We start from the raw sequence: 24295 nt of genomic DNA, 5'->3' as shown, positions 1-24295 counted from the left end.
GCAGATGAATGGATTACAAAAGAATGGATAAACACAATGGAATTCTACTCACAAGTGAAGGAGAACAAGTTTATGTCATTAAAATGAAAGTAGAGAATTTTATGCTAGGTGAGATTAGTCAGGCACACAAAAAATGAAAGGTCAGATGTGTTCCCTCATATGTGGACAGTAGAGAGATATTGGGGTACAAAATGAATTCTAGACAAAGGAGGAGAACCCTTAGTGGATTGAGGATAGGGCCAAAGGGAGAGAGGTGGGTAGGAGGGGAGAGATCTGATGAAGAGAATGCTTAAATAGACACGATGTACATACACAAAATTATCAATGGCAATCTTAGTATCTTGCGTGGGGAGGAAAAGGGAGCAGGGAGAGGGGGACATGGGGGGAAGATCACCAAATACTGTGTGCACTTCATCATCTGATTGCACCAATAAAAAAATCACAAAATCTAAAACTAAAATTAGTTGACCTAAGATAACAGACTCACACAGCTTGCAAATAGGAAACGCAAGAGTCAAGCTCCTCCCATGGGCCTTATTTCTAGCATCCTGGTCTGAAGCTCAGATGACTGTAGAGGTACCATATCCTACCTACTCAAGATACTCCCTGCAGTCTGTGTTTGTGCAAATCGAGTGTGGACCTCAGTGTGGGTCTGAAGGGCTAGGTCAACTGAGAGGAGGCCACGTTTCCTGACCCACTGGCCCAGAGAGGACAGGGATTTCAGATGCTTGTGCGGGCCCTGAGTCTACACTGCCATTCTTCTTGTGTCTAGCAGATAGATACTCTGTCTAAGGAGCCAGGTTTGGCTGCTTCCTCTACCGCCAGCCTTCTGTTCTCCATGCGGGTGTGCCCGGGAAAAGACTAATCATCTGAAAACATCAGCCATGAGAACGGATGCCCCTATGTCATCTGATCAAAGAAGACAGAGCTGTTAATGTACCGGAGCACTCTTACCGCGGAAATGAGTCACACCACAGCGCCTGGCTGCTGTAGCATCATACGGAAACTGTAACAAAACTCAAGGGCTGCTCTCAAGGGGACGGGAATTTGGCAGATGGCCAGGAAAAGGTGCGGAGGGTGCCAGACTCCTAATAAAAGAAAGGCTTCACAGTCAGGCCTCTTGCTATAAGGGCCTCTCCCGCTTTCTCTTTTTAAAGCTATTTTTCCTATTGTAAATAATCCCATTAAATGAGGACTATTGTCTCCCCCTTCCATACAAGAGGCCCATTCAGAGCCTTTAGCAGTAATGAAAGGGAAAAGCACACACAATCAAAAAGACAAGGGGTGTGGTGTGTTCCACCAAGAGGAAGCAGGAGGTGGAGAGGAGGAGCAGCCTTGAGTTAGGAAAAGCCCAGTGTGCAAACTTGCCTGGCCATTTGGAAAATCTCATGTGACATGTCCTCATAGACGATGCTGGCTACAAGTGGGAAAAGAGGCGTTAAAATACAAATATAGATTCAGGGACCCAGAAAAATAAGTAAGAGCCAGGTGTGGTGACTCACCCCTGTCAAGTCAGGCTAAGTCAGGAGGATCACAGGTTCCAGGACAGTCTCCACAATGGAGTGAGGCTCTCAGCAACCGACTGAGATCCTGTTTCAAAACCAAACGTCAAAAAAATCAGCTGAGTTAGTTAAGTTGGTGATGTGTACATGTATGTGCACACACGTTTGTTTTACCCCAATATGATGTATGGATATAATGCACCAGTAAAAAAATTAAAATAAATAAATTTTAAGTTAAAAAACAATCAGCTGAGGATATAGTTTGGAGTTAGAATGCCCCTGGGTTCATTCCCTACTACTATAAACAATAAAAGAAAAATAGTTAAGATGCTAATTGATACCAAAAGAAGAGTGGATCTGGTGACCCAAAGCATACACTTTCTGTAGCCTTTAGCACAAAGTTTCAACTCCAGCTTGCCTTAGATCTCCTGAGCAGCCTCAGAATGTTTCCTTGCCATAATCCAAGGTAGACATTTCACAAGATGGGCAATCAGCTGGTGTGTTGCAAGTTCAAAGCCAGCCTCAATCACTTAGCTAGACCCTGCCTCTAAATAAAAATCAAAATGGGCTGGGGGGTGTAGTTAAGTGTTTAGCATTTGTCTAGCCTGGGTAAGGTCCTGGGCTCAACCTGGTATCTTGGGGAAAGAGAGAGTCTTTTTAAAGACTTTTGAAAAAATTTGAAGTCATTTTAAGGATAAATTCTTGGAAATGGTTATAGTTAACTTTTTATCAAGATCAAATTGGCTAATTGTCAATATTGTCAATTATTTTATTTAATTGTTTAAACTCATGAGCATTCTACTTCTGAACTACATTCCCAGCTTTCTTTTATGTTTTATTTTGAAACAGAGTCTCACCGAGGGCCTTACTAAGTTGCCGAGGCTGCCTTTGAACCTGCGATCCTTCTGCCTCAGCCTCCCAAGGACTAGGATTATAGGCATGTACCACCATGCCTGGTTTCTCTTTAACTTTTAAAACACAGGTGATGCCTTGCTTTCCCCAAGGAGAGCAAAAAATGAGTCAAGGAAACAACCAACCTTAGTGGTTAGAAGAGAAAGCTCTGGAACAACATTTTATAGATACAAATCACGCAGACGATTTATTAATAAATAATGTTGGGCAAGTTACTCAATCTCTCTGTGCCTCTGTTTCTCATTTGTAACTTGGAGAAGTAAAAAACAATAGGCCTAACTATTATAGAGATGACATGATTTAGCGTCAGTGACGTGCCAAGAAGAATGCTTGACTCTTTGCACCTGCTCAATTAATGTTTGTTGCTCTTATCAGATAAGTACTGCTAAAGAGAGAAGATTTTCATCTTACCCCACGAGCAGAAGGCATGTGCCATGGCTCTTTCTGAGAGTTAATTCACTTTGATGTATGAAGGGGCGATGTTGATTTTGTTAGAAACCAAATGCGAATCATAACTCCTCTGTGATCTTGCAGGATTTGAATACAGCTCATGATCCGGGCTGGATACAGAAGTTCCAGCCATGAAATCTTTATTCCCTTGTTCTGGTCTTCTATTGTAAGGATCCACTGAGTCAGATGAACATCCTAAAGTCTATTCTAGACGTTTTGGTGATGTTTGGACAATGATCTTGAGAGGTGTAGAGAACAAGTAAGTTCTAAGGAAGGGTCTTTGAATCATTCTCAAACCATTGTTCTTTGTTGGCCCCATAGCAACAACCAAAGGTAAAACACTGTTCCTTCTAATAGCCCTGAGATTACAAAAGACACTTTATTGAATTTTTCTCCATGAATGCTATATTTCTTCATATTTCTTTAATGTAGTTTTCCTGCATGCAAAGCTTTACCGGGCCAGGTGTGAACCTCATTCGTAATGAGATTGAGTTCTAAAAGGACATTGATTATTAAAACTGCTTCCTATGAAAGAAGGTCTGTATGTACCACCATGTCTGTATCCTTTTTGCTTAAGCTACCACATGGAAGATAGAACTAACCAGTTGTTCCCTTCACAGATTTTTCTGACTGTCCTCAATGGACCAAATGTACCAATTATGTCAGATCCATTTATATTATTACATATTTCAAATGAAGGCTAAGGATTTTCTGCATATGGAAACCTGTAAATTTGCTTTAAGTATACATAAAAATGAATTGTAGATGTCAACAAAAATTTTTTTCAAAGAAACATGAATATTTCTCATTCATATCTACTAATTCCAGAGTGAAAAATCTGCTCTCAGTGAGCAGGATCTAACACTCAAGAATGCTTTGGAAATTTGCAGGGGTAATTTTGGTTGCCCCAATGTTTGTGTGTGATATTGGAATTCAGTGGGTAAGATACAGAGATTTTTTTTTTTTTTTTTTTTGGTGGTACTGGGGTTCCTGGAAACCCTTCTACCTCTGGGCTACACTCCCAGACCTATTTTATATTTTTGAAACAGGGTCTCTTAAGCCAGTGAGGCTGGCTTCAAACCAGCATGATCCTCCTGTCTCGCCTCCCAAGCGCGGAGATTACAAGCGTGCGCCACCACGTCCCGCGATACAGAGATGTTAATGTCTTGCAGTGTGTGGACAGTCTGACCAACAGCCGATCATCTTACATCCCTCAGAACTTTTTGCGTCCCACTAGACAGTCAACATACAAAAACCTGGCAATGTTTTTGGCAAGACATCCCGACTTCAGCTGGGGTTATTTTTCTCTTCTTCTCACAATGTGTTAATAAATCTGGTCTGTTATTATGCAGCCTAATGCTAGTTCTTACTCTAGTATTCACTTCTCCATCTGTTCTATCATTTTCCTGTTTAGCGTAACTGGAATGGCTTCTGATCTTTTTACAGCACTTAATCCAAGGGCAGTCATTTTAAGTGGGTAAAGAAAACTATATAATTAATCATTAGGACTTCTAGTATAGTCATGCCCAAGATTCTCCAAATTTAAATGCATATTATTTTATTATCAATTGTTCCTATTTTTTTATAAAATACATTTTAGTAATTTCTGTTACATATGAAATAAAACTTTATATATGAGCATTTATTTCAGAAAAGAAAAGCATATTTATAACATATTATACATATGCATAGATACATGGATACTGAATACACAAATATTTTATAAATAATTATACGTAAGTGTTGTATGTGTCTTATATATTATAGGAAGATAGATATGTATATGAATCACAGAGCATAGGCATATATGTATAATTATATGTTTTATATACATCATATTACATTCTATAGATATTGTTTATCTGATATATTGCATTACCTACTCACACCACCATGCTATATGTTTATATATGCTTGTACATATTTATAATACACAAATATACGCACATTATATACATGTATTCCATATGTCATGTATATAACACATGTGCATAATGCCTTTGTTTGCTTCGTATATGCATAAGCACACACATGCACCGCATGGCTTTGAATAATATGTCACATTGATTTAAAAATATATAAATTTTGTGTCTTATACATGTACATGTTATAGGGATTGTATTGCTTATATATAATCCTATTAGATATGGTTTATGTATTGTATTCATGTGTCATATAGTAGAAAGGAAAGCATATATATGACATTATTTTTATGATATGGGGATTCCTCATGAAGATAACGTGGTACAGAGGCCCTGCTGAGATGTTTACTTAGTCTGATATCTTTCCTCAAATGGAAATTAATGAATTCACAGCTTTTATCAATTTAATCATATTCTCAAGATATATTTCAAGTGAGATTCAACACATCTAGAAAATACCTGAGAATAAAAAAAGTGAATGAGGTAACATACCCACTGGTTCATTAGTATTAACATAACAAAAGTCTTATTAGAAACTAGAACATTCTAGCCAGTATGCTTGCATCCTGTCTTTTCCCATTTGTAGGTTTCAGACTGAGGCAAAAGGCCCAGAAATATTCCATGGATCTCATTTGCATTTTGGTATTTGCACATAATTCAGTTTTCTATATCCAGCTAAGGTTAGCATCAAAGACACAGAGTTAGAAAAATTAGACATATAAATTCACTGAAATGCTCAGGAGGTAGGACAGGCTCAGAGGCCCTCCTGGGACTTATAACTCATATGAAGTCTTAGGTAGTCTTGCCCAATCTTCTCCAAATTCTCCTGGTTGACAAACACCAGGAGACTCCTACTTACTTATCTTGGCATACAAGTCACTGCATAAGAAACTATTGTTGCTTATAAAGCTTGATGAAAGTATCTCTCAGGTGTAAGACCACTGTTATACCAAAAATTCTTTTGCACACAGTCAACAGTGAGGTGGGCAATAAAGAGTCCTCCCAGGTTTTATCTGGTAATAGTCAGAAAATGGGATTTCTTAGCTGATCATCAGGGCTGAGGAAGTCTTTGAAGCTAGCTGAAGGCTACTCAAGGTTATAGGATTCTTTAGGCCAGGAATCTGTGTGTGTGTGTGTGTGTGTGTGTGTGTGTGTGTGTGTGTGTGTTAGCCTTCCCTAAGGCATCATAAGGGTTCTTAAGACGCTGTTCACTTCCATGTGGCCCAGTTCCCAAGAACCTTTCTATGTATGAATTAGCAAAGCAAGGACCCTGAGGAGACAGGCATAGTCTTAAGAGCTCTGACCCACATCAGCCATTAACCTGGAATGAGTGCGCCTTCAGCATCTGTCAAATCTTCAGAAGATTGGGCCCACTCAGTCTCCAAGGCAATGAAGTAGGTAACAACGGTCCTACAGGGTAGGGTAGCAAGAGGTAGCAATAACATCTTTACTATTTTCCTGAGAGCTGAATTATATATCCTTCTAGCGCATCAGGACCACTTAAATGGCCTACCACTGACCGCTGTAGTCCCAGCTGTCCCAGTCACACATGTGGATAGAAATTCAGATTGAGGACTATTTTGACCCACTGGAATGATTTCCTGGAACACCGAGCTGGGAAGCAGAAGTCTGAACCTAGACTCGGTACGAGTATGTAGTACTTGATCAGGTACAAACACTCACACCTATGGGATGGAAAAGGACTGGGCCACATAATTTCTGTTTCTCTACATTCAATGCATTTTTATTTAGAATTAAATGCCGATGAGTAGTCCTGTTTCATATTTTCATTTTCTTTCCTTCCCTTTCGTTCATCAAGGATATAAGTGACCAAAATGGAAATACAAGCAACCCTAGATTATGCATCTCACTGTCTCACTGGATTCTGGCTCTCAGATGCCCTCCTGGTGCACCCGTGAGAGGGTACCAATGGAAAGGCCTCCCATGTCCATGGTGGGCATGCCTAAGAGAACCACGATGTGGGCAGGCAGGGAGGTGAAAGGTAGTGTCCAGGTTGATTTCCAAGAACATATTTCCCTCTCATGTTCTGTGCCTTATAGAGATGATCGGCTGCAGTGTGTCTTCCGACATCAAAGAATGCAGACCTGGAGACCAGGCCTTATTTAACTTTGTATCCAAGTACTACTGGCAGTGATTGGCACTCGGTGGTCACTCAATCAATAGTCTTTGACTAAATGAACATACAAACACAGTGGTCCCTTGATATCTTGAAACCAGTCCTCTAAGGATATCAAGGAATAGCTATAATTAGGGGCAGACGTCAGCTCTGTTCTCTGGGCTCCATTACTTTGTGGTATGACTTTGTGCATTGAGGACCTGTCCCTCTGAACTTGGCTTTCGGTGAGTATGGTCCATGCTGTCAGAACACATTCCTATAGAGCTTTGCTGGCCCATCTAATGTAAATCTTTGTTTTGGCTTCTGCTTGTTCTCATTTTTTTCTAATTGTGCCTAGATGAGGTAACATGATACCTTCTATGCCATTTGTTTGCAATTTCTCACTGCTATTCATCCTACCATGGACTCAGAGAGTACACAAGGACTATGTCCGTGTGCTCCATTGATGTCCTCACTGGATGAATTCAGCCAGTAGGGGAAGAAGTGCAGAAATCGTGGTGGCATTGGCAAGAGATTAGAGAGAGTAGAGGGAGCATGTTATGTGGCTATTTATCCCCCAAATTCTATTTCTGTTAATCAATTCCAGTTTGACTATTCCCGTATACCCCAAAGCCACCCTTTCTGATAAAAAGCCCTCTCTATTTGGGTTCTGGTAACTGTTCACTCCCCTGTCCATCCAGATAAGATTTAGTAATGTCTCTTCTTCCTCTGACCAAGAGGTGTTGCACTATCTCTATAATCTCTCTAACCTTTCTCTCTCCACTGTAAAATGAATCTTCATTAGCTGGGCACAATACTGCACATCTGTAATACCAGTACTTGAAAGGCTGAGGCAGAAGGATCACAGGTTCAAGGCCAGCCTCAGCAACTTAGTAAAATCCTGTTTCAAAATAAAAATAAAAAGGGCTGGAGGTATAGCTTAGAGGTGGACTACTTTGAGTTAAATCCCCAATACAGAAAGAAAGAAAGAGTAAAGAAAGAAAGAGAGAAAGAAAGAAAGAAAGAAAGAGAAAAAGAAAATGAGAACGATCTTCATCAAATCATTTTTCATTACCCAGCTTGGGCACATCATCTGCTCCTGAACTCTAATGACACAATGTACATGCTTCTAATCTTCCTCCTCTCTTTATAGACAAGATCACAGATTATCTTATCAATGTAATGAATGTGATAGGCATAAAAATGGCTTCCAAAGGTGTCAACATCTTGGAACATGTAAATTTGTTTTCTTACATGGCAAAAGGGACTTTGCAGAATGAGAATATAATCTCGAGATAAGAAAGTATCTATGATTATCTAGCTCAGCCCAATATAATTACATGGGTCCTTAAAGAGTAGAAAACATTTCTTCTTCATGTTCAAAGTAGATATGACTGCACTACAAAAGAGCAATTATGGGTATGCAACATCCTCTAGCTTTGAAGAAGGAGGAAGGGGCTGTAAGCCAGGAAATGTGAGTGGTCTCTAGAAGCTAGAGAAGTCAAGGGAATGGCTTCTTTGCCAAAGGTTCCAGAAAGGAACTAGCAAACAATACCTTAATTTTAGCTCAGTGACCAACCATGTTGATGTCTCACTGACAGAACTGTCAGATAGTAAGTTTATATTCTTTTAAGCTGCTAAGTTTATGACAATTATCATGAGAGAAACAAGAAACTACTACAATAATCAAAATCCTCTGTGATCCAGTCCAAAGATTTTCTACTCACGCAGGAACTGATCTGTCCATACAAGTACTTAAAACATATTAAATGTCAATAAGGAAGAAAGTAAGTCAAGAAGCCGAGCGTGGTGGCATATGCTTATAATCTCAGTACTTGTAAGGCTGAGACAGGAAGATCACAAGTTCATAGTCAGTCTCAACAACTCATGAGACCCTCCTTAACTTAGTGAGACCCTGTATCAAAATAAAGAATAAAAGTAGGGCTCGGAGTGTAGCTTGGAGGTAGAATGCCTCTGGGTCCAATCGCCAGTACCAAATAAATAAATAAATAAATAAATAAATAAATAAATAATCAATATGCAGCAGAGAATTTTAAGAAACACTGAAAAATCTGCCAACAAATATTTTTTCCTGCTATCAGAAGCACCACTGCTTTATATTCAGTTTTTGCAAGGGTAATATTTCCCAGTCAAAGACAAATACTTCTAAGAAAGATACCACATAATCACTTATCAGTTAGCACTGTAGAGAGAGGTAGATGAATGTGTAAACATAAGCTGTTGCTATTATGAAGAAGGCTAATAAGGGCAATAAATATCTACTCCAGTGCTGCGCTGCTCAATAGGCTTGATTTGACTCATTTATTCAACAACAAACATTATTGGAATTTTTCTCAACCTTATGTTGAATGTGAGCATTATAGAAATAAAATAAGACATGGAATCTGTCCTGCAGATTGTCTCCTTCTAGCAGAGCAACAGGCAGGTGAGAGAGAGAGAGAGAGAGAGAGAGAGAGAGAGAGAGAGAGAGAGAGAGAGAGAGGGAGAGGGAGAGGAAGGAAACAACAGGATCTGGAGTGGTAGGGGAAGAACTGTGTCGGGCAGAAGATTCAGCTCCATTCATACCCCACAGAAGAGAAAATCAGAACCAGAGATCTCTGCTTTTTATCACTCTCTCCGTCCTGGTCCACAGAGGGTAGGAAACTGGATACAGAATATTCAGTCCTGAGAGTAATGAAATGAATGTGCTTTCAAGAGCCGATCGGTGACTAACTTGAGGGTCACCAAAGGTCTTAAGATCTTTCAAGAGTTTAAAACATGCTTCTGAATCAAGAATTCTAAATTACGTTGGGTTTTCACTTCGAAGTTTACATTTCTATTTTCTAAGTCCGCAAATAGGTCCTATTTTTCTCACAGCATTTGATAAAGTTCTAATGGATGGATGGAAAGACTTATGATAAATATTAGTTAATGTTAATAACTAGCTTACAGGAGTAAAAATAGTATCTCTATGAGTTCACTCCATATTCTCAACACTTATTATGAAGAAACTTTATTTACTAAAATTTTTCTGTGGTTTTTCAGAAAGCACCAATCCATTCAGCTTATCCAAGCATTGCCATTAAGCAGGTAAGATAAGGGTGGGTTCAGAAACCTGGAAAGAATTTTGAGAGACCTCCTAACCCCTCCTTTTTATAAAGCTGTAGCTAAAAGACGATTTTTTTTAAAGAATGTAAATAATCTGAGAGGCATGGTGGAGCAAGCCAGTAATCTTAGTACTTGGAAGGCTGAGACAGAAGGACCCCAGGTTGGAGGCCAGGGCACAGTAACATAGACACTTTTCAAAATAAAAATTTAAAGGACTAGGGCATGTAGCTCAGAGGTAGAGCACCCTGGGTTCAAACACTTGTCTCTGTTTCTCCCTTTTTCTCCCTTTTTCTCTCTCTCTTCTCTCTCTCTCTCTCTCTCTCTCTCTCTCTCTCTCTCTCTCTCTCTCTCTCTCTCTCTCACACACACACACACACACACACAAAATGCAAATAATCATTAAAGTAACATAGAACACATTTCTCTCTTAAGGTTACTATCTTGATTTTCCTGTAAAAATGGGTACTTTAGAAAGCCAGAAAATTTGAGGAGAAAATTTCATCTAGTGAAATGGGAAGAGGGAAAAGAGAAGACCAAAATGCATAGTCTCCAAATACTTAAATTTTTTCTCTAATTTTCAGAATTTTAAACCTTCCAAATATCACACATGGAAATGAATATCTCCTCATTGTGTTTCTGGAAAAAACACATTTCTTTTCATTGAACTTCAGACTTTATTAATTATGCTGGTGCAATGTTATTATAAACTGTTGTTGATTATCTGACTCTGCTGAGCGTGTGAGCAGTGCCAGAATGTCAGTTTTACATTAAAAGAATGTCGTTTGTGAAAACTAAATACAGAAATAAAGCATGTGTTCAATTAAGGCTTTAATCTTTCCTGAATTCGTTTTTTTTTCTTTTTTAAAAAACAGGGTGGAGTTCTGAATGCCTATGGGGTTCATAATATTTTTCTAAAATGATTCTTATTCTTATAATAAGTATTAGTAAACATCCGTTTGTGTTAGTAATTAACTTTAATGGCTTGATATTATTTTACCTCTCTTGATTGTGTGTTCCAGTCCAGATATTTATAAACTAATGGTGCCCTCTGTGTATTTTGCCAAATTTACAAAGGAAAGAAAAATGACTGACCATTTAGCAGACAGCTATAAGAAAATACCCAGGTTGAGGAATGATGGACAAGTAGCGAGATGAAGGATCAGGAGAAGAGGATGTATCTGAGGAACTGAAAGAAAAAGGAGGAGAATTTTAAAGAATGAAGCAAACTAAGCAAAATGCAAAGTCAAGGAGCAGGAAAAGGAGAAGCAGGAAAGCCAGACAGTATTGAATGAGGCCCAAGGTCAGCTAACCCAGAGCCCCAAGTGTGCAAAGGCTCTCCAGTCTCCCAGTGACTGACAGTCATCAGATGTGTGGTTGGGCCCGTAATGCTCGCAGCTGGCTCTTCATATGGAAAGGGTGAAGGTAAAAGGAAATGTCAGTAAATTAAGCCCACCGCTACAGGGTATTTTCTTTTACAGGTTTCCAGGGAAAGCTTTGCTGCTTTTTGCAGGCTCCGTTAGTAACAAGAATAGAATCAGGATTTGCTCTTTGGCCTTCAACATCTTGGCCAGGGGAGGGTTTCTCTGCGGTCCTTCCTTACCTGGAAGAAATGTTACCTGGGTCAAGACTGGCATGGCTGCTGAGCCAGAAAGAGAAGATCACTGTTGTTAGGTGAGACTGGTGTCCTCTACTGTTTGTAGAGTTGGGGAAAAGAAAGTGGGTGTGGGGGTAGATGGATGGCCTTTTCTGGCTCGGAAAGACTTATCGTGGCTGGATTAAACAACAACAGCAAAACAAGAACAAGAAAAAAAATGCACTTTCATCTTTCGTGAGAATAGCGAGCAGGTTTTGAAAAAGAGAAAAGAAAAGAAATGCCATCTCTTCTTAAATGGTTCAAATTTTGGAACAGTATAAAAATTCATTTTTTTCATTTTTTTCTTCCACCCTGGCCCTGGAACACTTGCTGACATGGCCCCACTTAGTTTTCAGTTTCCGCAGAGTGCCCTTGAGTTCTAATGATAACTGTAATGATATTTTGTGGGTTCCCCACTGCTTAAACAAAGACAGAATTTATAATGCGCCTCAGAGCATCAAAAAATGGATGTTGGAAAACATTAATATTACTATTTTTATCACTATTTAGTGAGCAGCGCTGGAAGATATTAATATTGCCATGATCATTATTATGGTGCGATAACGAAGAAGAAGAACTCCATGTGGCAAAGAGATTGTTGAGGGGGGAAATGGATGCATTTACTCTTCTGAGTTCTTTAAGTCAGGCTTAACTGGAAAAATAATCGCAGTGGCTAAGAGAGTCAGAAGTCAGGATAATTAAGTGGGTAAATGAGGCTGGTGTCATTTGGATTTCTGCATTTTCCTTTATCCCTTTGTTTGCTCTGCCTTTCTCTTTACTGGGCCTCCACCGCAATGTTGTTTATTCATGGAGGGCATGCCACAGTTTTTAATACTGGAGGGAAAATCTGAAACCCTTCATCCGCCTGGCCAATGTGTAGACTGGAGAGAACACAGGAGGATCAAAGTGATATGAAGACAACAGGGGTTTCATTAAAATGTTCCGTTCTCTGCCTGAGGACAGAGTAGTGAGAAAAGGGCGAAAAAAAAAATCATCTAGCCCAAACAAGTTTAACTTAAAAAAAAAAGCAACGAACCACCTGTGGTCTCCTTGGAAACAGGCAAGCACACCCTCCAGCCACCTTTTAATGAAACCCCAGAGCCCCTTTATTAATTTATTAAAGAATCTATTTTCTGAAGATTCATAAACCTCATATAGCTCATATTCCAACACATCTCTGCTATGCTAATGGCATGCACTTCTATGAATAATTAATTATTTAATTAGTAATAATTAGAGGTTGTTGTACAGGTCAAACCATTGGACTGACAGCATGCTATTGTCAAAATGTCATTTGAATTAATGGAACAGCACTGAGACAGAGCGATTCATCATTTAAGGCAGCTAGTCGCCTGCCTCCCACCCCTCCCCCAACCCCAAATATCTCTCAGAGCATATGCCATTTTAAGAGTTGTATAACATGTAAAATAGAACATTTAATATTGAGCACCCTACGGAAAGTGTGCAGCCTTCAATACTGTGTTAAACACACAGGACAGGGTGACAAGTGAATTTTAACAGTCAGACGTTACGGCAACAGGGCATGGGCTTATATCATGTACATATTTCTAAGACTCCTTTTGTGTCATCGGGTTAAGTGACCATATGAATGGGCATACCTAAGGTGAGTAATCGCCCAGATTTATTTGCTGGGGAGCTATGGTGAAGAAATCGTTAAAGAGGAATCTTCTAAACCAGCTTAGTGTTACTGGGCCACTGCTCTGTGCTGTGTCTTGCCTCTGGCTTCCTGATCCCCCCCATCCCATCTCATCCCATCCCTTCTCCATCCTCACTCAGGGATACTTGGTCCTTGCAACCTGGATAAAAAGAACCTTGAACTAATCCCCCTGAGCTGGGGATCAGGCTTTGCGGTATCACCCAAGCCATGTCAATTACACTCTGGATGTTTCTGATGTTTTTATTTGTCTCATGGAACTAATGACACTAGCAGCTTGTCAGTGTGAGGATGTAATAAGATCTTCCACATAAAATGCTTAGAAATATACTTGGCTGAATAATTGTTAATAAGCAAAGCTATTATGGCTTTCTATCTTAAATATCACCTCTATACAGGCCGAAGAGTGTGTTTGACGAAGTAAAAATATATCACCTCGTTATTCATATCAGGAAACTAAGCCAGGCACAATGTCTCTAATCCTTTAAGTCAGGACCACAAATGTTTTCTGTCAGGGATGGATAGTAAATATTTTTTGTTTTGAGGGACTATGTGGTCTCTAGTGTAAAATAACTAGAGATAATAGGTAAACTAATCGCCATGAAAATGTCCCAGTAAAACCTTATTTACAAAAACAAGAGGCTGCCAACGTCTAGTCTAAACCATGTTGGCAGCGGGTGCCACATACTATCTGCTCAATAAGTACTAGTTGAATTCATGTAACAATGGATGAAGAAATGTATACAGAACAAGACTCGTGGTCTTAATCTTAGTGCCGCACTTGGCCCTGGTAGAATCCCTTCACTAAATGTATACGATGTAAAGCAGAATGGAATCTCTCTATACAGTATTGTGTGTTGAATCCAGGAACATTCTCCCTCTGAGCTACAATTCCAGCCTTTTTTATATGATTTATTTATTTATTTATTTTTGGTGGTACTGGGGTTCCTGGAAACCCTATCCCCGGGCTACACTCCCAGACACGTATTTTCTATATTTTTATTTGGAAACCAGGGTCTCTTAAGCCAGTGAGGCTGGCTTCAAACCTGCACAATCCTCCTGTCTCCACCTCCCAAGTGCGGGGATTACAAACATGTCCCACCATGCCCGGCTTATTTGTTTTATTTTTTAATTTATTTTGAAATAGGATCTTGCCAGGTTGCTGAAGCTAGCTCTGTTTGAATCAGTGATCCTTCTGTCTCAGCCTCTTCTGGGAGTACAAGTATGCTCCAGAACAACTGACTAGAATGGAATATGCTTTTTGAGTTTTATATGCAAAAGTAAAATTTACTTGTTTAATATGCTAATATAGATACTCTTTAAGGAAATCACTTAATGGAAACATTCAACAAATCAAATGTAGTTTTTATAGATTTTTTTACAAAATTCTATAATTTTTTTACAAATATTTATAGATTTTTTTTTACAAAAATACACACAGCATCAATTTTTTTTACAAAAATACACACACAACTTGCTTTGGCTAGGGATAGAAAATAGAAGAATCTGTCCTCTATTTTAAGAGAGCATTAGTTTATCTCATTCATCTTTTTCCGCATAGTCCTGGTTGTAGCAAAATATCCAGAGTGGGCTAGAGGAAGACAACTTGGAGTCAGGGTTGTGTCTTCATCCCCACATACCATTTGAGAGAAAAAACATCTCTTTCCTGCTTCCTCCTTCTTTCTTCCCTGATCCTGTTCTTCTGTTGTCTCCTTTTAGCTTCCACAATGAAGAGACAGTGTGGAACTTCTTGTGGGACAAAAGTTACTGCAAATGTGGCTGAACGCCTCAGTTGTTCTGGCAAATTAAACCCACAACATTTTATGTACTAATAGAACATACAAGCAATGACATCTAATGTCTTATGGAATTTTATAAACACAGAGATGCCACTGGTATATTTACTCCTCTAAATGGGAGAAAATTTCTGATGGAGAAGGCCAAAGTCAATTGGAAAACGGTATCAAGGAGTCATGAAAGATGAACTGCTGGTCACGTCCATGTGCTGTTTTTGAAACATGAACCAAGAAATTACAACAAAGTATGTAAAATCCTCCTTTTACCCTGTTGATGAAATATTAAATGGCTGAGGTCACTGGAGGTATGGTAAATGGTATATACAATAGCCGTCGTTTTACATCTTTTATAATAACTGGATATGGAAAATGGAATTGTACACATGGGAGACAAATGAAGACAAAACTGTAAGGTCAGAGTTATTTGGGGCTGTTAAAGTCCTGTGTGCCTAAAAGCACACAAAAATACAGCCCAAAACAATTAAAACTGAAGATCACAAACACAGCTACGGTAATAACATAAATTAATTAACACATTATTTCTGTGGTCTTGAAGTCTGAGCACAACTTAGTTGTATCAAACAGGGCTGTGTTCTCAACAGGGGCTCAACGGGAGAAGGATTCGCCTCTGAAGTCCCTCATGTCATTGACATAAAACTTTTTCTTATGCTGCGATACTCGTGCAATAGTCCCCCAAAATAATCTACTAGCAAGGCAATCTATGTAACACAACAGTCATAAGAGTGACATTTCATCACCTTTGCGATATGTATTGGGATAAGTTATAAGTCAAACTCAAGGACTCCTCAAGGAAAGGTGTACAAGAGTAAGGATCATTAAGAACACCATCAGGTCAGCCAATCACACCCATGTCATGTTTCTCAATAACGGAACACTTTTAAGATAAAAGACTCAGATCTGCCTGTGTTACGGTGCCAAATATGTTTATTAACCTTTCTGGTATTCATTTATTTCTTATTAAAATGAAAAAAGCCAGCCTGGTGACTCACACTTGTATTTCTAGTACTTAAAAAAAGCCTGAGACAGGAGGGTCATGGGTTTGAAGCCAGCCTCAGAAACTTGGTGAGATCCTGTTTCAAAATAAAAATATAATAGAGCTGAGGTTAGCTCAGAGGTAGAACGCCCCTAGTTTCAATCCTTGGTACACCAGTACCACACACACACACACGCACACACACACACACACACACACACACACACACGGCAATACCACTTAGCTAATAAGATTATTACATATAAAATGTAAAAAAGTATAAATTTGACTTGTTAATTTAATTTTAATTCACATCAATTGGCCACCCTGCCCTTCTCTTATTTTTTCTGCACTTGCTTTTCTTCTAAATAATGTATACTCTCATTACACTTAAATCCCTATGACAACTAGCTTCTAAAGCTGACAGCTAAGAAGACTACAGACCATGAGGGGGCTCTACAATTCATACTAAAATGAGCAGTTGTAAGGTACAGGCCTTTGCCCTCAGAGTGATTCTGGGAAAGTGGGATTGGGGTTAGCTCTGCCTCTCCCTTCCTATATGGTTACTTTATTTTATATGTTATATTTTTATTGCAATATAATTATACATCACGGTGAGGTTTAAAGTAATACAAACAGACACCACACAGTGCTAGGTCTTTCCCTGCTTCCTCCTCTTCCTCGTACGTGTTAGTGAGATTGGTAGTGATAGCTTCATATATGGACAGAGAATATTTGAACTATTTCTTTAATCTTTCTTCCTTCTTCCCCTCCTCCCTTTCTGCCTCCTACAATCTTTCTCCACTAGTCTACTGGTGTCTCTGGAGAGAGATTATTTATCTAAAGTTCCTTTTGTACGCTATTTTCTCTCTGGCTTCCATAAAAGAGAGAAAACATAGGACCCTTCGCTTTCCGTGACTGGCTGGTCCCCTTGTGTGTAATATCCTCCAGTTCTATCCATTTTCCTGAGACTGGCATAATTTTGCCCTTTATGGCTGAGGAAAACTCCCCTGTGTGTATATATACTACATGTTTTATTCATTCATTAGCCGATGGACACTTCTTTTGTCTTCCTAATTTGGCTATTGTAAACTGCTGTAAGCATAGACATGCATGGACATCACTACAATATTCTGACTTAATTAATTTAAAAAGATACCCAGGAGGAGTAAAATAACTGTGCCATGCGATCCTGGGTTGGTATGAAAAATCTTCATAATGATCACCATAGCAATTGTACTAATATTTAATTCCACCAATAGCACATAAATGTTCCTATTTTTCCACATCTTCACCAGCATTTATGATTGTTTGCATTTTTATGATTGCCTTTATAACTAGAACTAGATGAAATTTCAGCACAGTTTTAATTTTTAACTTTCCAGATTTCTCATAATTTTGGACATTTTTCATATGTTTATTAGGCATTATATTCCTTCTTTTGAAAAGGGGTCTATTCAGTTCAATTTTCTATTTTTTGTGTTAAGCTTTGTATTTTTGTTATATCTTCTGGATATTAGTTTTTTATCAGAGAATTACCTGGTAAAGATTGTCTACCAATCCATGGGTGCTGTCTTCAGACTCTTATGATTTCCTTTGCTGAGCAGAAGCTTTTTATTTTAACTCCATCTCATTTATTGCTTTTTGGTTTTATTTTTTGGGAGCATTGAGAGTCACGCTGAGAAAGTCTCTACCAATGCTATATGTTGGATATTTAACCCTATCTTTTCTTCTAGTAATTCCAAATTGTATGGTCTAATTTCTAGGTCTTTGATCCATCTCTCGTGTATGGTGAGAAACAAGAGTCTAATTGAATTCTTCTACATAAGGACATCTAGTTTCCCCGGCACTATTTGGTGAAATCTTTCTGCAACATACGCTTTTGGCTCCTCTGTCAGAATCAACTGGCTATGAGTGTGAGGATTTGTTTCTGTGCTTACCATTTTATTCCATTGGTCTGTGTGTTTGTTAATATGACAGTACCATGCTGTTTCTGTTAGTCTATCTTTGGAGTATAATTTGAAATCAGGTAATGTGATGCCTCCAGCCTTGTTCTTGTTGTTCAGTGTTGCATTGGTTATTATTTGGTTGTTTTTACTTATTCTTCCATATTATTTTCAGTATTGATTTTTTCTAGCTTTGTGAAAAAAAATGACATCAGTATTTTGACAGGGATTAAATTTAATATGAATATAACCTTTCGTAGCATGGCCATTTTGGCAATGTTTAGTCTGCTTATCCAAGAACAGGAGAGATCTTTCTATCTTCTAACGTCTTCAATTTCTTTCTTCAGTGTTCTGTAATTTTCAATGTGGTGGTAGTTTACTTCCCTCCTTTGACTTATTCCTAAGTACTATTTTGAGTATATTGTTATGGAATTGTTTTTCTGTGTAATCAATGCAGAACCTCAAGTGCAACAAAGGTCATAACTAGTGGCAAAAGCTTATCTTCCTTTGCATGGGGTGATGCCATCACCAGATAGCAGGGACCCAGCCTGGGATTGTATTTCTCAGGCTCCTGTACATCTAGGCAGAACTATGTGGCTGAGTTATGATCAGTGAAATCTGGGAGAAAATTATATAGACCACCACCAGGCGAAGATGAAGAAAATCTCCCAGAAATCCTCTACTCTCTCGTCCCCTTTTTCTACCAGATATTGATATTCAGGGCGATTTTGGAAGACTGTTATTAAAAATAATAGTCTCTTTATGGCTGAGTAAAGTTCTACTGTGTACATATCCCACAGTTTTGTAATCCATTCGTCCACTGATGGACCTCTTGGCTGGTTCCATGGGAAATTAGTCAGTCACAAAAAATAAGAAATCGGATTCTTTTCCTAATATGCAAAAGCTCAGGAGAAATGAGTAACAGGAGGAACTCTAAATGAAGAAGGAGATCCTATAGATGAGCAAATAAGGCGACCTAACTGAGGGGATGGGAGGGGGAAGAGGGAAACTCTCTAAAGCACATGATGTACATAAACAAACATATCAAAGTCAATCACTAAGCCAAGCATGAGAAGGAGGAAGGGGAAGGAAATGGTGTGGGGATGGGTAAGGACTAATTGGGTGATGTGTACATGTATGTCTTCACCATCTTTTATCCCATTGACATGTATGACTACAATGCACCAATGAAAAAATTTAAAAACTAAAATAATAGTCTCTCTCATCCCCAAGTCATGAAACTGTAGAACACAGCATCCCTACCACCAATAGGACTTTTAAATTGAACAATAAATAAATTTTCCTGTGTTAAGCCACTAACACTAACTTCTTAACTTATCCTTTATAACAACAATCATTACTTTGATCTAGAAAGGGATCAGCGAAAAATTTAAAAAATATATATGCATATATGTACATATTTGTTTGTGTACATATATATATATATATATATATATATATATATATATTTCTCCCTCTAAGGTAGTCTTTCTTGAACTTGAATATACATAGAAATGATCCAGGGTCTCGTTAAAAATGTTGATTCTCGTTTAGGGAGTGTGAGGCAGGGCTTGAGTTTCTGTGTTTCTAGCCGGCCCTTCCCGTGATGCCCAGAGAGGAAAGGGGGCTTCGACATAGTGGTCCTTAGGCTTCTGTAATTACAGACTTTCCTAAAGAGTTGATCAAGACATGGGTTGCTTGGTCCTATTCCCAGAGTTCTGAGGTCAAGCTCAAACCTGTTCTCAGATGATGCTAACACTGTTAGTCCAGAAACTACACTTTAACAACCAATGGTATAAACAATTCTGGTATAAATAGACCCCTTCCTAGCACCTGTAGCTACCTGTTCCTCTGGTCAGTGCCTCACCTGTCACCGGTGTGCTGGAATCACAGTTACTTGCATAACATTACACATTACTTTTTATTGTTGCTTTTTGTTTTGATAGGTTTCTATAAAATATTTGGATGAGGGGAAGCATTGGTGTGAATATTTCTTTAAAGCTCCTCGTGTGGTTCTGTTAAGGAACTAGATTTTACAACTACTTCTTTAAAGAAATGCCAAGAATCAGCAGTCTGAGAGAGAAGGTTCTTTCTTTCATTGTTTACTATTATATGAAGACCAGTCTTAGCTAATTCTTTCTGTAAGCAGTAAGAGAGAGCTCAACTTCTCAAACATATGTTTTATATCAATGCTATTAAGTAACTCGCCCTGACCTTTGACACGAGATTAAGTGGGGCTGAATGAATGGAGAGGAAGCTCAAGGAGGTTTTCTGGCTTTAAAAAAATGCAGATGAGGGCTAAAATCCACAGGGGAGAGGAGAGGAGAAGACAGTGGGAAGCTGCGGCATTTTCTGCTGGGGAAGCCGAAGTTATTCTACTTCAAGTAAAAAAATAATAATTCCTATTGGTGGTGAGACTTGGACCTCATTAGCAATGAAGGGTTAGCACTACTGGCATTAGTGCTTTGCTATTAGCAATGAAACCAGGTCAAGAAAAGAATCAGCAATGGACTTCCTTGGAATCTACATTACAGAGGATGTTTTCAGCAAAGAAAACCTCTCAGTTTGATTAAAGCACATTAACATTGCTTCATCATCATTGAAAGAAAACATTCTTTCCCTGTCCTCTGCTATCTACCAAAATGATGAAGTGTTACAGAGAAATGCCATGTATCATCAGCCCATACAATGTTTCTCACCAAGAATTTAATGGCGAACAGAGGTGATTTGCCTCATTACAGACTTGTGCTCACTGACTGTGGGCCTTGCGGGGCAAAGCACAATGTCCAATGTCCATCTCAAACCCTCAGCCTTGACCCCTAACCCCGAGAAGATTTCATCTTCCAAAAAATGTGCCACGTAGCAGTAGATGCAACCAAAAAAACAAGTCACATTGTGGCCTTCCCAATACAGTTTTATAAAATAAAAATGTGGTGAGACAGGAAAATATTGTGGCCAAGACCATGGGCACCAAGTTTATTCAGACCAATTTTGAAACCTAAATCTGTGATTTATCATCTATGAGAATTTCAGGCACTTTCCTTGGGCTCTGCGTCTCTTTCCCATGGAATTTTCATGAACAAACATGATATTCAGAACACCCAGTGGCATGTACACCCCAAGGATTCAGTGTTTGTTACCTGCAAACAAATGTGGACAGTAACTCTGCAGAAAATCACAGAAAAGCAAAGGCCTCTTGCCAAGTGCCTCTCGCTCCCTGGTCTTATTTAAAGAACTTTCTACATGTTCTCATGCCAGATCTCTCCCTGCATTCCCAACAGCCAGCTATAAAGTTACAAAATGTTTGAACAAATACTGAAGGAGAGCCTGGTATAGTGGCCCAGGCTTGTAATCCCAGTACTTGGGAGGCTGAGACAGGAGGATCAGGGTTCCCAGCCAGTCTCAGCTACTTAGTGAGACCCTCTGCAATTTAATGAGACCCTGTATCAAGATAAAGAATAAAAAATAGGGCTGGGTGTAGCTCAGAGGTAGAATACGCCTGGGTTCCATCCCCAGTACCACACACACACACAACACACACACACACACACACACACACACACACACACACACACCTGAAGGAGATGATTTCTGCTCTTCAAATGACTTGCTTATGCTAAGATATACGACTTTTACTGAAATAAAGGTAGGAGCAAGTCATTCCCACACAGTATGACTTAATTATGGAATAATATAAAATATGTCATAATAGTGGTAGAAAAAATGCAGAAGGAGCACAGGTAAGCAGGATCTGGGAAGAAAACAGAGAAAAGGTAATTGTAACAGAGCAGAGAACTCGGGTTCTGTTATATTGTGACTCTCTGGTCAGCACTTACAATGCCTGGGAACTTGTTAATTATACATATTCTTGGGCCCCATCTGAGGTTGAATCATGTGCTCTGAGATGTGTCCCAGCAATTTAGCCATCCCTCCAGGGGGCTCTCCTGTACCCTGGATCACTTTAAAGCAAAGGAGAAGCAAACTTGTGGCAAATAAATGGTGGTACAGAGTTTCAAATTGAGCCTTTTGCAGTGGTGGTGACCAAATACTCAAAAGTAGACTTGTAGGCAGACTTGATGGCACACACTTACAGTCCTAGTACTAAGGAGGCGGAGACAGAAGAATCTTGGGTTCGAGGCCAGCTTCAGAAATGTAGCAAGACTCCCAGCAACCTCGTGAGACCCTGTTTCTAAGCAAAAAAGTTTTAAAAGGGTGTAGCTCAGAGGTAGAATGCCTCTGGGTTCAATCTCTCGTACCACCACCACCACAAAAAGTAGAAATGTGATGAATTGGAAAGGACTCAGATCACATTTGTGGATTTGATGGAAATAGGGCTAGAGAAAGTATATGAGGGCTACAAGGCAGGTAGGTCCAAGGAGAGAGGCCTGAAGAACATGGGGCTGAAAAACCTAAGCTCTAGATGTCACCAGAGAATGAGTCTGGCCAGGTGTGGTACAGAGACAAGAAGAGATGTGTGCTGTTGTAAATATTATTTTCTTTGTTATCCACTCACAGGTTTTATTTACCCAGAACCAAAGGCAGAGACTATGACACAGGTTCCTTCTCCACTCTGACCCAACTAAGAAGGAAAGGAGCTCAGAAGCCTAAGGCCCCCTCAAGTGGGGATCCCAGGGCTTATATTTTATGTTGGCTTCAAAATTCATCTTTTAAAATTAAAAACCCTCCTGAAAATGTAAATATAGTGTCCCCTGGAAGTAACTTAGCTCACCCCTGCTCCTTGCATAAGCCCTCTCCCATATATAATGGAGGCACACCTGGTGTTCTTCTTGAATCTACCAGCCCTGCAAACCAGACCTGGCTCTCTACCTTACGCAGAACAGCTTGACAGTTTCCTGTCTACAGTGGATTTTTTTTTTATCCCAGTTTCCTTTTGGATTTAATTTCCTTCTTACCTATTTCAAAAAATCTCAGTCAAAGCCAGGCATGATGGTGCATACCTATCATCCCACTACTTGGGAGACTGAGACAGGAGGATCATAGGTTCAAGACCAGCCCCAGAAACTTGGGCTCTCGACAACTTAGCAAGAGCTTGTTTCAAAAAAATAAAAAATAAAATAATAAAATTGGGCCGAGGTGGTAGCATAGAGGTAGAACACCCCTAGATTCAATCCCTAGTGAAGCGGGCGTGCGCGCGCGCATGCGCGCGCGCGCGCGCACACACACACACACACACACACACCTTATTCAGTAACATTCTGTGCATGGAACCAGCAATCCTTGTGTAAACAGATTTCTAGGACACAGTTAATTTTGTTTTGTTTTAACTTTCACTCAGCTCTATGGAGATATCCTTCTCTTTATCTTCTTGTTCTCATATGGCTGACAAGAATTCTTCTTTCCATCTGAACGCTGTTCCTTGGCAGGTAGGCCCTTTCTCAATTCAAATTGGATATTCTACTATTTCTCCAAGATTGATCTGATGTGGATTTTATTTATCCTGTTTGCTATTCATTGTGCTTCTTGAATCTGAAGCTTGCTTTATCATTTAGTTTAATACCTTTTCAGTCACTCATGATTTAATTAATATCCCCTAACCACCACTACCTTTGTTCTCTGTTTCTGGATCTTCTTCTGTTAGATCCTAAGCCTCAACCTCCGTATCTCTTCCAGCTGCATTCTAAGTAGGTGACTTAGATTTGCCTTTTGGTTCCCTAATGCTTCATCTAAGTCTAATTCTGATGACTAACACATCAAAATAAATTATATAAAATAATTGTTTTGTATATTTTATTTTATTTTGATGAAACTCATTAATTGTGCATACTAATGGAGTTCAGTGTGCTATTTCAACACATTCTTACAGTAACCATATTTTTCATTCCTAGGGTTCTATTTGGATCATTTTCTCAAAATATATATATTCTAGTTGATATTCGGTTATTTTCCTTTGTGGTTTCCATGCTACTTTCATTATTTGAATCATAGTTATTTAAAGTCTCTTGGATTTTCCCACCATCACAATGTCTTAGGATCCTTCGCTTCTTCATGTGACATAATTTTATCATGAGTGCACCTTAGCAAGTTGTTGTCTTCTCCTGAGAAGATGAAGCTGATATATCTTGCCATGCTCTAGGAACTTCATTGATTTGGAATAAATTTTACTGATTTGTACCTTTGGGAAAATCCTGTAGCTTGTGTGTCAGGGAAATTATAGCCCACACCTACAGCGTGTGCACAGAAGCCGGGTTTTTCAATTTTCACAGATGATGTCTTGTCCACT

The sequence above is a fragment of the Muscardinus avellanarius genome (assembly GCF_963383645.1).
Source record: "Muscardinus avellanarius genome assembly, chromosome: 8".
Taxonomy (NCBI): domain Eukaryota; kingdom Metazoa; phylum Chordata; class Mammalia; order Rodentia; family Gliridae; genus Muscardinus; species Muscardinus avellanarius.
The sequence above is the reverse complement of the archived record's forward strand: the minus strand, read 5'-3'. Positions refer to the sequence as shown.